General features: G+C 37.0%; 1 long non-coding RNA gene across 5 annotated transcripts; it reads left to right on the top strand.

Moving 5' to 3' along the window:
* Positions 1-1,530: 1,530 nt before the first annotated feature.
* On the top strand, positions 1,531-9,269 carry LOC106530499 (uncharacterized). Of its 5 annotated transcripts, none has more exons than XR_001311795.1 (3): positions 1,531-1,647; positions 1,739-1,798; positions 2,365-2,669. It is a non-coding gene; the product is annotated as an uncharacterized LOC106530499 (long non-coding RNA). The 5 variants fall into 5 exon arrangements; XR_001311796.1 differs by having other exon boundaries at positions 1,532-1,647; positions 2,368-2,669; XR_001311797.1 differs by adding an exon at positions 8,712-9,269 and having other exon boundaries at positions 1,554-1,798; positions 2,365-2,562.
* Positions 9,270-9,602: the final 333 nt, after the last annotated feature.

The raw sequence follows: 9,602 nt of genomic DNA, 5'->3' as shown, positions 1-9,602 counted from the left end.
ATATATATATGCACATTAGTTTAACCAATATTTTAGGTTCTCGATTTTTAAAAAAATACCCTAACCGACTGGCGGACTTAGCAGAGTGAGATGTGAAGATAACAAAAAAGCATGATTAATATCCGCACTGACTCATCTTTGTCTAACTTGAGCAATACATAAAGAAAGAGGAACTTGGCTGTTTGGTGGGACAGGGGCCCAAAGCCTTATATGGGTAAAAATGGGCAAAAGTCTGTGTTTTTTGTTTGGGAATAAAAAGTTTCTAAAAGATGTATTAAAAAAAACACACCAAGATGGCAGATTGGACCGGACCGATGAAGAGTTTGACACGGATGTGTCGTGTGGAAAACAGAAAAACAAACAAAACAGAAATTATGAATAATCCGTGTGTGTTGGTGAGCGTGTGTGTGAGTGTCCGTGCCATGTGATTCACCCTGATCTAATAATACCAGCAGCCCCAGCTCTGACAGCTGAAGCCTGTGGAGTCCATAGAAAATGAGGAATCAGGAAAAAGAAGTGAGAGGGCTGGACGTCCCCTCACAAGCACGCTGAGCCACCGTTCCACGTCGTTGTGAAACACACGATGGCCACCGAAACCTCAGGGGACTATCAGCCAGGAAACACAGGCCTTAAAGTTGACCGTCCACCGTTCACAGAACTGAACGATTCCGTGGAGTTTTAACTTTTTTCACTCAGAAAAATAAAGTATAGAATTTTACCTGTAAGTTTAACCCTGGCCACTTTTAGAGACTGTTTCTTTTCATTTTATTTAGGAAATTCTTTGCTACAAATACAAACATTTAAATCATCCAAACATAAAAAGAAACCAAAGTGTCCAGATTTTACAGGCAAATTGGCAAAAAAGCTCAATTTCCCTGCAGCATCTAAGAGTTTTGCACACTTTTGCACAAAAGATTGCATCAATTTTTTGCTTCTCCGTTTATTACAAAACCATCTTGCAGCAAATACATCTCATTGTTTTAAAAATCTATGTCACCTTGTCTCTTTGCAGTAACAGGAATGTTTCTTCATTCTCAAAAACATGAACCCATTTTTAAAAACATTTTAGCTGTGCACTTTATTTGGTGATTTTACATTTCATGTGTTAGTTTATTCATTTTTTATTTTAAAATAAGCTGCTTTGACCGTAACCCACCAGCTAAAACACAGCAATCTGTTAGCAGACCCCAGCTGACATCATTAGATGTGTTTGTTGCTCGGATGCCTCGTCTGTGAAAAAAGCAACTCTTCGGTCAACTTTTTCTTCTAATTTGCTCTGTTAATTACATTCTGCCATTGTTTTCTCTTGTATTCCTCTTTAACGATGACAGGAAAGTTTCAGGTATTTTCAGCTCACAATTTGTAGTTTCTCACTTTTAATCTGTTGTTTGAAAAATAAATGTGACATAAATAAAAAACTGCACACTAAATGAGTCTTTTTTATACAATCAGTAAAATCATATTTTTAGAGTCTGAAACTGATCCGGTCAGCAACAGAAGTGAACTCAAACACTTGACATCTTGTTTTGATCAGTTTTTTTAAGGAAGGCTTTGCCACCTTCTTGTTTTAATAAGGAAGAAGAACAAGGAGGAGAAGAAGTAGTAGTAGTAGAAGAAGAAGAAGCCCTACGGGACCAACCTAAATTGGTAGAATTAAGGAAGTTTTTAGTTCCCCTGCTAATTCTGAGATATATAGAAAGCTTGCATTTTTCAAGCACCTTTGGCGATTTGCTTCCAGCGGCTCAACATCTCCCCGACAGCAGAGACACCTTCGCAGCTCATTTCCCAGAGGGTGACGGTAAGAGTCTGAGTGAGGCCGTGGGCGTTTCCTCACTTTGCTCTGAGATGCTGCTCCGTTATTCTTACATTGTGTTCTGGGTTGGATTTAGTGGTTAATGTGACTTTATTGGAAATGTTAGTTAATTTGTTTGTAGTTTAAGAGTTTATATTTCCTCTGCTTTCTTTAGATTTTTATTCCAATCTTTAAAAATAAACGAGCTAAAACTACTTTTCTTTGTTTTACCTCTTTAATGTTTCCTTTTTTCTTTTATATAATACTGGTGACTATTTCTTTTAAATTGAACTGATAAATATGTGCAGTTTTCTGAGCAAATTTCAAATAATTATCACTTTATTGTTGATTTTCAACTATTTTTATATAATGAATGTCATCATAAGCCTGTCTTTGATGATCAATAAATTATTGAGTCACATTAGAAAAAATGAATAAATTTATTTTGCATTATTTAACAATAAAACCACACTTTACCCTTTGACTAAAACTTGTTTCATGTTTTTTTTTTTGTTTATTTTTGTTTTGTTGTTGTTTGTTTCTTATCGACTGAATTACTCAACCTGGCTCAGAAGACATGGGTGAAGGTGATTACGAAATTTGAATACGTCTGCAGGAGTTAAAGAGTGTGGACATCAAACCTGCAGTCATTCTGGCCAAACTGATTTTCAGCAGAGGAGGAGTGCAACACTTCCTGTTGCGACGTACCCTGTATCCTGTTTTCCACAGTCAGTGGTCATGCGTGTCATTCCCCCCTCTGCAGCAGCACTGTGGGTAACGTCCATGTGACCCTTTAAATGTCTGCAAATGAAAAAGATAACTGTCAGCAGAAAATATGTATAACAAGACAGTAAATAAATCCACATCTGCTGAGAAATGGCTGTGGCTTTCATCCAAACTTTGATCAGGTTATTGTGCAACAGCTGGGTTTTTTCAGCGTTAGGAAACGAAACAGTGCCGGTTATTGAAAACCAGCAGTRTGCGTTTTCTTTGCTCCTTAAATAAAATAAGCTGCGTCGAGAACAGCGACTAAAACAGCAATTATGCTGAGTCAGGCTTGATTTTTAGTAATCTTTTCCTGTTAAATCAATAAAAACAAATTGACCTCCGCGCTGCGAGACCACGACTCGAGCGGGCCGAAGTGCGCCGCCATGATTAAGAGGCACCATTTCAGCGTGCCTTTTAGCTGCTGCAGATCTGAGGCGGGCAACAACATTTAGTCTGGAAGCTGTGAAGAGTACTATTACACCCTGTGGTCGCACCAAACCATGAAGGCTGCTTTGTTGGTCAAAGATGCAGATCGCAAAAAAGGGAATTTCACAACGTTTCACTTACACTTAAAAAAACACATCGGTGCTGGAAGTCTTATTTTATCCACCCAATCTAACTGAAGTGTGGAACAGTCTAAAGTGAGAAACTGTTAGTTACACTGCAAAAAACTGTCCACCTAACCAAGTTTTAAAATCTTATATCCAGCCAAAAAGGCTTTTTGATCTTGTTTTGAGACTGATTTACTAAACAAGAACTGATTGTGTAAGAATAATAATCTTGTTTTCAGAATGTGTAAGATTATTTGTCTTGAAAATTTGACTCAAATTAAGTAACACATTTCTGCCAATGGAGTAAGAAAATTTTACTTGGTAAGATTCTTGAAAAACTTGATTTGACTCATTTTTTTATTTGTGGAGTGTGAGGGGTTAATGACATGTTTTGCTAACAGACCAACAGAGTTGATTCTAAATCAATATTGATAAAAGTGACCTGTTTGTTTAGGCTAAGGTCAGTTAGCTGCAGCAGCCATTTTGAATCGGGTCAACATACTTTCTTTAAAATTTATTCAGCGCTTCATGAGATATTTTGCTAACAGTACAAAGAAATGCACGCGTGGCGTTTCGCAATAATGAGACATTTTGAGTTGACAGCTTTGTTAATGTTCTCGTTGTCGAGTTTTGCAGCAGGAAATGTTAACACAGCCAGCTCGTTTTGCTAATAAAACAGCTTCAAAGCAATTTCTTAGAATAAGTTGTGCAATTTATAACGTGATCCGTTGCACAGAAGCGTGCAAAAGTCTCGAGGCGTCCATCAATTCTTCAAAAGTCAAGGCAGTTTTTTGCCAACTTGTCTATCATGCGAGTTTGTTGTCCTTTTATTCTCTTGATAAGCATTTCTGCACCACAAAACCACCTTCTTGTCCTGCTCTGCATGCAACATAGTGTACTCGGGTTCTGATTCAAAACAATTGCACGCTAACATTARATCAGACACTAATCGACACTTCAACCTTGACATAAAATTAATCCAAATGACAACATTTCCTCAGATATTTCTTTAAAATATGTCCTAATCCGGGATAATAGAGATATAAATAAGTGATGGGTCTTCTTGCAACACTTTGTTTAAATGAGAACTTAATTTTAGTGCCCTTTAAACTAAAATTGTGCAACGTTTTTGTTGACATGAGTGCGCTCGTGCAGCAAAACTGAAATTAATCAATTCACTAAATGCAAACGCAGCAAAAACAACTGAAAACTGTCACATGTTTGAAGAGAGATCTGAAACATTTTGCAGCTCTGTGTGCAAATGTGTTCTGTACATGACTGAAGGGTGAAGATAGCATTAAATACATGCACAATCGATGCGTTTGTACATGTATGAACAGTTAACAGTGATGCAACAAACCACATTTTTAGGGAGATAATAGTTTTACTGTCAGTGAGTGTGTTGGAACGTTCAAACAGTTCCTGCCATCTTCAAGTTCCAGAACCACGAGGGACCGAGCCTTTTGTTCTGTTGCTCCTCGTCTGAGGAATTCACTTCCAGACCATCTAAGGCAGGAGTCTGCAACCTTTACAATCAACAGAGCCATTTCTGCTGCTTGGCTCACTAATAAAATGTGTCCAGAGCAGCAAGACAAGCTGCAACTGATTATCAACTGGTGGTCTGTGGGCCTTTTGGAGGCCTTTTCAGTAACCTTTACAGCCAGTGGAGGTGACATTATAAAACTAAACAACATATTGTGAATTGTATTATTTATTATTATCTTTACACATTAGGACAAATATAAAGACCAGACTCATGTAAACAAGAAAAATACTGTATATAGTTAACTCTGAATTTCATAAAAACTAGTACAACTATTCAAACGTGCTTTTTTCTAATTCCTATTATTATGTAGTCATAAAGGTATTTAAAGATAACCCTGGTGGATTTGAGAGAAAAGTCATAGAAAGAACTTGGATTATTTAAGTAAACAACAAACTAGCACAGGTTATGTTTTAAGTATTAAAAAAAACATTAGACAACAACAAAAAATGTTTGGTCACATTTTCAAAGAGCCACTGCAGAGGTGGCCCCAGAGCCGCAGGTTGCAGACCCCTGATCTAAGGAAACCACAGACTGTAGAATCCTTCAAAAAATTATAAAAATATATCTGTTTAGTCATTTCTATGAACCTAACTGATTTTAGTCATGTTTAGTTATTTATTTCTGTTGCTCTTATGACTTTTGTGATGGAGCACTTTGAGATTTACAAACGTAAACGTGCCCTATAAATGGATTTAATCATCATCATCATCATCATCATTATTATGTGTCCGTCTGTTAGCAAAAAAAACATGAATAACTGGACAGATAGATTTTAATGAAACTTTCTGAAAATAAACACTGAATAAACAACTCATAAACCTTTAGAGTCAATTTATTTCAAGATGGCCACTGTATAATAACAAAAAATGTCTTTAACTTCATCTTTTTTATGAATGTTGATATAAACTTTGCTGGGTAGTAGCTGAGATTCACGATAAATGGAAAAAAAATGTTTGAAAAACAAGGGACGTGATCCAGTTGTAATCTGCCTGCAAAATGCCAGAAATAATAAAATAACCCTGCGTCTTTCTTATTTGATATGTTTTTTTTCTGTGTGTGCTTTAAAACTGTATAACAAAAAAAAAAAGAAGTTGTGCACCATGTCTGTGGCTAACACGTAAGTTTGTATCAAGTTGCTGAGTTGTGTGCAAACGCCTTTTGTTGTAATAAACCCCAAACTCTTATCAGCCACCATCTGCTACAGTTTCTGTCTTTTACAACCTCATGGAGTTTGAGCACCGCAGAACTAACGGTGCCCACAACTGGCTTAAAAAATAAAACTAAAAAAAATTGGTAAATTATAATTTTAACTACTAGATTTAGTGTTTTCTCAAATGTAATATTGGTTAAAAGTAGTGTGGATTGTATTGCCACTGAGAACGGCCACAAACTGTTGAAGTGAACATATTCTGCCTGAAGAAAACAAAATAAAATAGTGTAAACTGCTGCTGTGCTGAGGCCTGGATCACCCTGACCATATGACACGTAAAGGATTCCTTTAAAGGCAACTTTCAAGGAACTGAATCTGAAAGACGAGTTCCAGGTTCCTCATTTGTCGATCTTGTAATGTGCTTTATCTCTCAGGCCTCAAGGAAAACAAACAGTGACACAATCAGAAAACCAGACACTGTGGCAAACAAGGTTTTCACAGAAACAAAGTTAAGTAACAAAAAGGTTCTGAGCATCCAGAAACAGCATCTTAAATATTGATTTTATTAAAACCATAGTGTAATGAGGCAGCCCTTAAACCAGCTTTATGATGCTCAGTTTGAAAATACAACTGTGTTTCTATTAAGCTTTTGATCATGAAATCATTTATGAGCTTTATTTTGTGACCAATAATACAAAGAAAAGATGCTAAATGAAAGGGCATCAAAAGACTAAAGTAATTATTTTTGTGCTAAAGATAATCTGTAAAACAACAATAAAATTTGGTCAAATATTTCACAGCTAAGCAGATGAACCCTTCTGCTCCCCTTGAGTCAAAATGGCCCACGATGTCTCAACAGGACCAATGACACGATCAGAAAAAGCTGAAAAACAGGGAGTTGTCAGTGATTGTAGTTTTCTCGTAATATTTTGTGTTTTATGTTGGATTTATCACTTTTTGGTTTGTTTTCTGCGTTCTGTGTTTGTAATCTTCTAAAACACTTGTGTCAAACTCAAGGCCCGCAGGCTAAATGTGATCCGCCACAGCGTTTTATGTGGCCCACGAGATCTCCAAAGATGTATTAATGTTTTAAAATAAGCACATGCTACTTTACAGTAAGCACTGACCATAAACTTACCAGAATGCATGTCGATTATTTTACCCACAAAATGACACGRCCCACCACTAGGTGGGGCTGCACAGAGTTCGAAAGCAGCCGGCAGTAGGTAATACTTGCCGAGTAAAATCTCCATTTCACTGCATTTTTACTGGCTACATATGTTGCAGCCCAGTTATAATGAGATGTGGGAATTTCCCACTTACAATTCGTAAATTTAAACTGGAACACCACCTTCAGTTGGAAAGGGGGAGAGTTCAGAATTCAAGATGGCGGCTACTCATCACAACTCAGCGATGAGTTGTCTTATAATTTTACTATAAATAGTGTTTCTGTATTATTTATGTCACGTTTAGTCAGTCGTACACATAGTACTTTTCAGTGTTTATAAGAGGACGTGTCAAAATGCTGTTTCTATGCTGGAAATACCAGGTAGAGCTCAGTTATTGTTTGTTAGCGATGCTCAACAGTAGCAAAGAGATGAGTAACGTGATCTTTCTTGTCTAGCTGACGTTAAAACACGAAACATGGAAGCTCATTACAGCTGGCCCTTTGAGGGCCACCATGATGCTCATGTGACCCTGAGTCCTGGTCTAAAARGACAGGAATAAAGGAATATGCAGATGTCTGAAAACTTTAGGATTTAGTTGGGATTATATGGCCCTCAAACATCAACTGTCTAAAAAATAAATTTCTGTWTTAATGAACATAACTGTCAGTTCAAACTTTTGCAATGCAAATAATAGACTTTGACCGACATAAAGAAGACACAGAGACTGTGTTTGGGTAAAAGAAAAGAGGGAGCATCTGTTCTGTTGGAAGTCCATGATGGTATGAGGGTCCATTAGAGATCTGATGTTGGTAACTTGCATTTCATCCATGAAGGTACTGAAGTTCAAACAGCCACATCTGGAAAACATCTTCTTCTTCCCTCTTCATCAGGATTAAATTATTCATCACGCTGCTCATACAGCTTATAAAAGCATARAAGTGAGATCAGATCACTTTAAGTTGAGTTCTTTGGAAGGTTTGGATCTTTTAATGTCTTAGCTGCAGAGGCTCTTTGTATGACCAGTTCTGAGAAATAAAATGTATTTTTAATAAAAGCTAACAAGCTAACAAGTGACAAATCTGACCGAGGCCTAGAGTAAAATGAATTGTTGCCAACTTAAAATGTTTTAAAAAGCCTTAACACTGCTGTCAATCCCAAACGACAATCAATTATAAAGGTTTGTTGATTAGTTATGTTCATTTTATGAGCTCATGTGAGACACTTCTGAGAGTTTTCACAGACTAGCATTAAAAAAACTGATTCTATCTTTCGGCTCCATTGAAAATAGTTATGATAGAAATAGTTCTGGTCTCTTTGTGTATTAATATCCTCGGAAAAAGCTGCTGTGCATGTCATCAGTGCTGCCGGGGCAGCAGTGATTAAGACGGGCCGGTGGACGGATCGGTCTCAGGCTGTGTGGTTTTAACAGCTCTCTGAACAGAGACGCTCACAATCAACATCCCCCTGCTAATGTGTGAATGTGTCGCGCACTGGGGAACAATACTGACCACCAGAAAAGATTCTGAAGAAATTCTGAAGGTGGCCATGGCGGCCATCTTGAATCAGGGAGACTCTGGCTGTAGATTACTTCCTTTGATTACTTTTTGAGAATATCATTAAAATGTTCTTGGGGGTGGTGTGATATTTTCTTAACAAATGTCCCTAATGGATTTTGAAGTTTTAAACAAAGTTCCATCCATCCATTACCTTCCCTTTTTTTTTCTCTGCATTGTAGACTCTGGTGGGAAGAAACCRCAGGCAGCGATGAATACCGCAGCGGGACGGGAGGGGTTTCCCAGGAGCTCGGCACAGTGTGTGTCAAGGGGCTATGAAAAGTGTGTGCGAAAATGAACGCCGAACAACCATGTAATTGTGCGTCGTCTGCCGATCGGCCATACTGAGCCCTAAACTGTTTGATTGACAACCAAGGGGAAGGGACATAGATTGGTTTGAATAAAATGAAAGTTTGTGACAACTTAAAATTTGCTTCTCCTAATTTTTGAAAAGCACTGAAGAGCTTCTTTAAAGAGCTCACGAGCAACTGGTTGGAGACCCCTGCACTAGAAGTATAGTTGGAGGTTAATGACAGCTACTTCTACATCAAACTGTAGCTAAATATCTCTAAAAAACTGAGTTAAAGACATTTTTGAGTTAGCTGTAGCAGCCATTTTTGGACTATGTACAAAAACCTTTAAAAACWGTTGGAAACAAATATACAGCTGAACGTTACTGTCAAACTGTTTTAAATAATAACATTTAAAGCATCTCATGTTAAATCCTTAAGGGTTTTCTAGAGTTGTTTTGTTGACAAAGAATAAAAATAAAGAGGAAACTTATTTCAGGGTAGACAGACAGTTTGAATAAAGTACCTCGAAGTGATACTTGAGTAAAAGTACAAGTGTGTTACCATAAATTAACTTTTGTAAAAGTAAAAGTCTCCTCTAAAAACATTACCTGAYTAAAAGTCTTACAGTATCTGATATTTTTGTATTTAAGTAAAAAAAATGTTTTAAGTATTAAAAGTTAAGTATTCAGTAAAACTGAGAGGTTAGATTTTCCAAATTTATATATATTTACCCAGTGGTGGGCACAGTTCCCCTAAAGCACTAAAGCATTAATAGGTGAA

This window comes from Austrofundulus limnaeus, unplaced genomic scaffold (assembly GCF_001266775.1).
Source record: "Austrofundulus limnaeus strain Quisiro unplaced genomic scaffold, Austrofundulus_limnaeus-1.0 Scaffold5, whole genome shotgun sequence".
In the NCBI taxonomy this organism is placed as follows: domain Eukaryota; kingdom Metazoa; phylum Chordata; class Actinopteri; order Cyprinodontiformes; family Rivulidae; genus Austrofundulus; species Austrofundulus limnaeus.
Note: the sequence above shows the minus strand (reverse complement) of the source record. Positions and strands in the feature narration are given on the sequence as shown.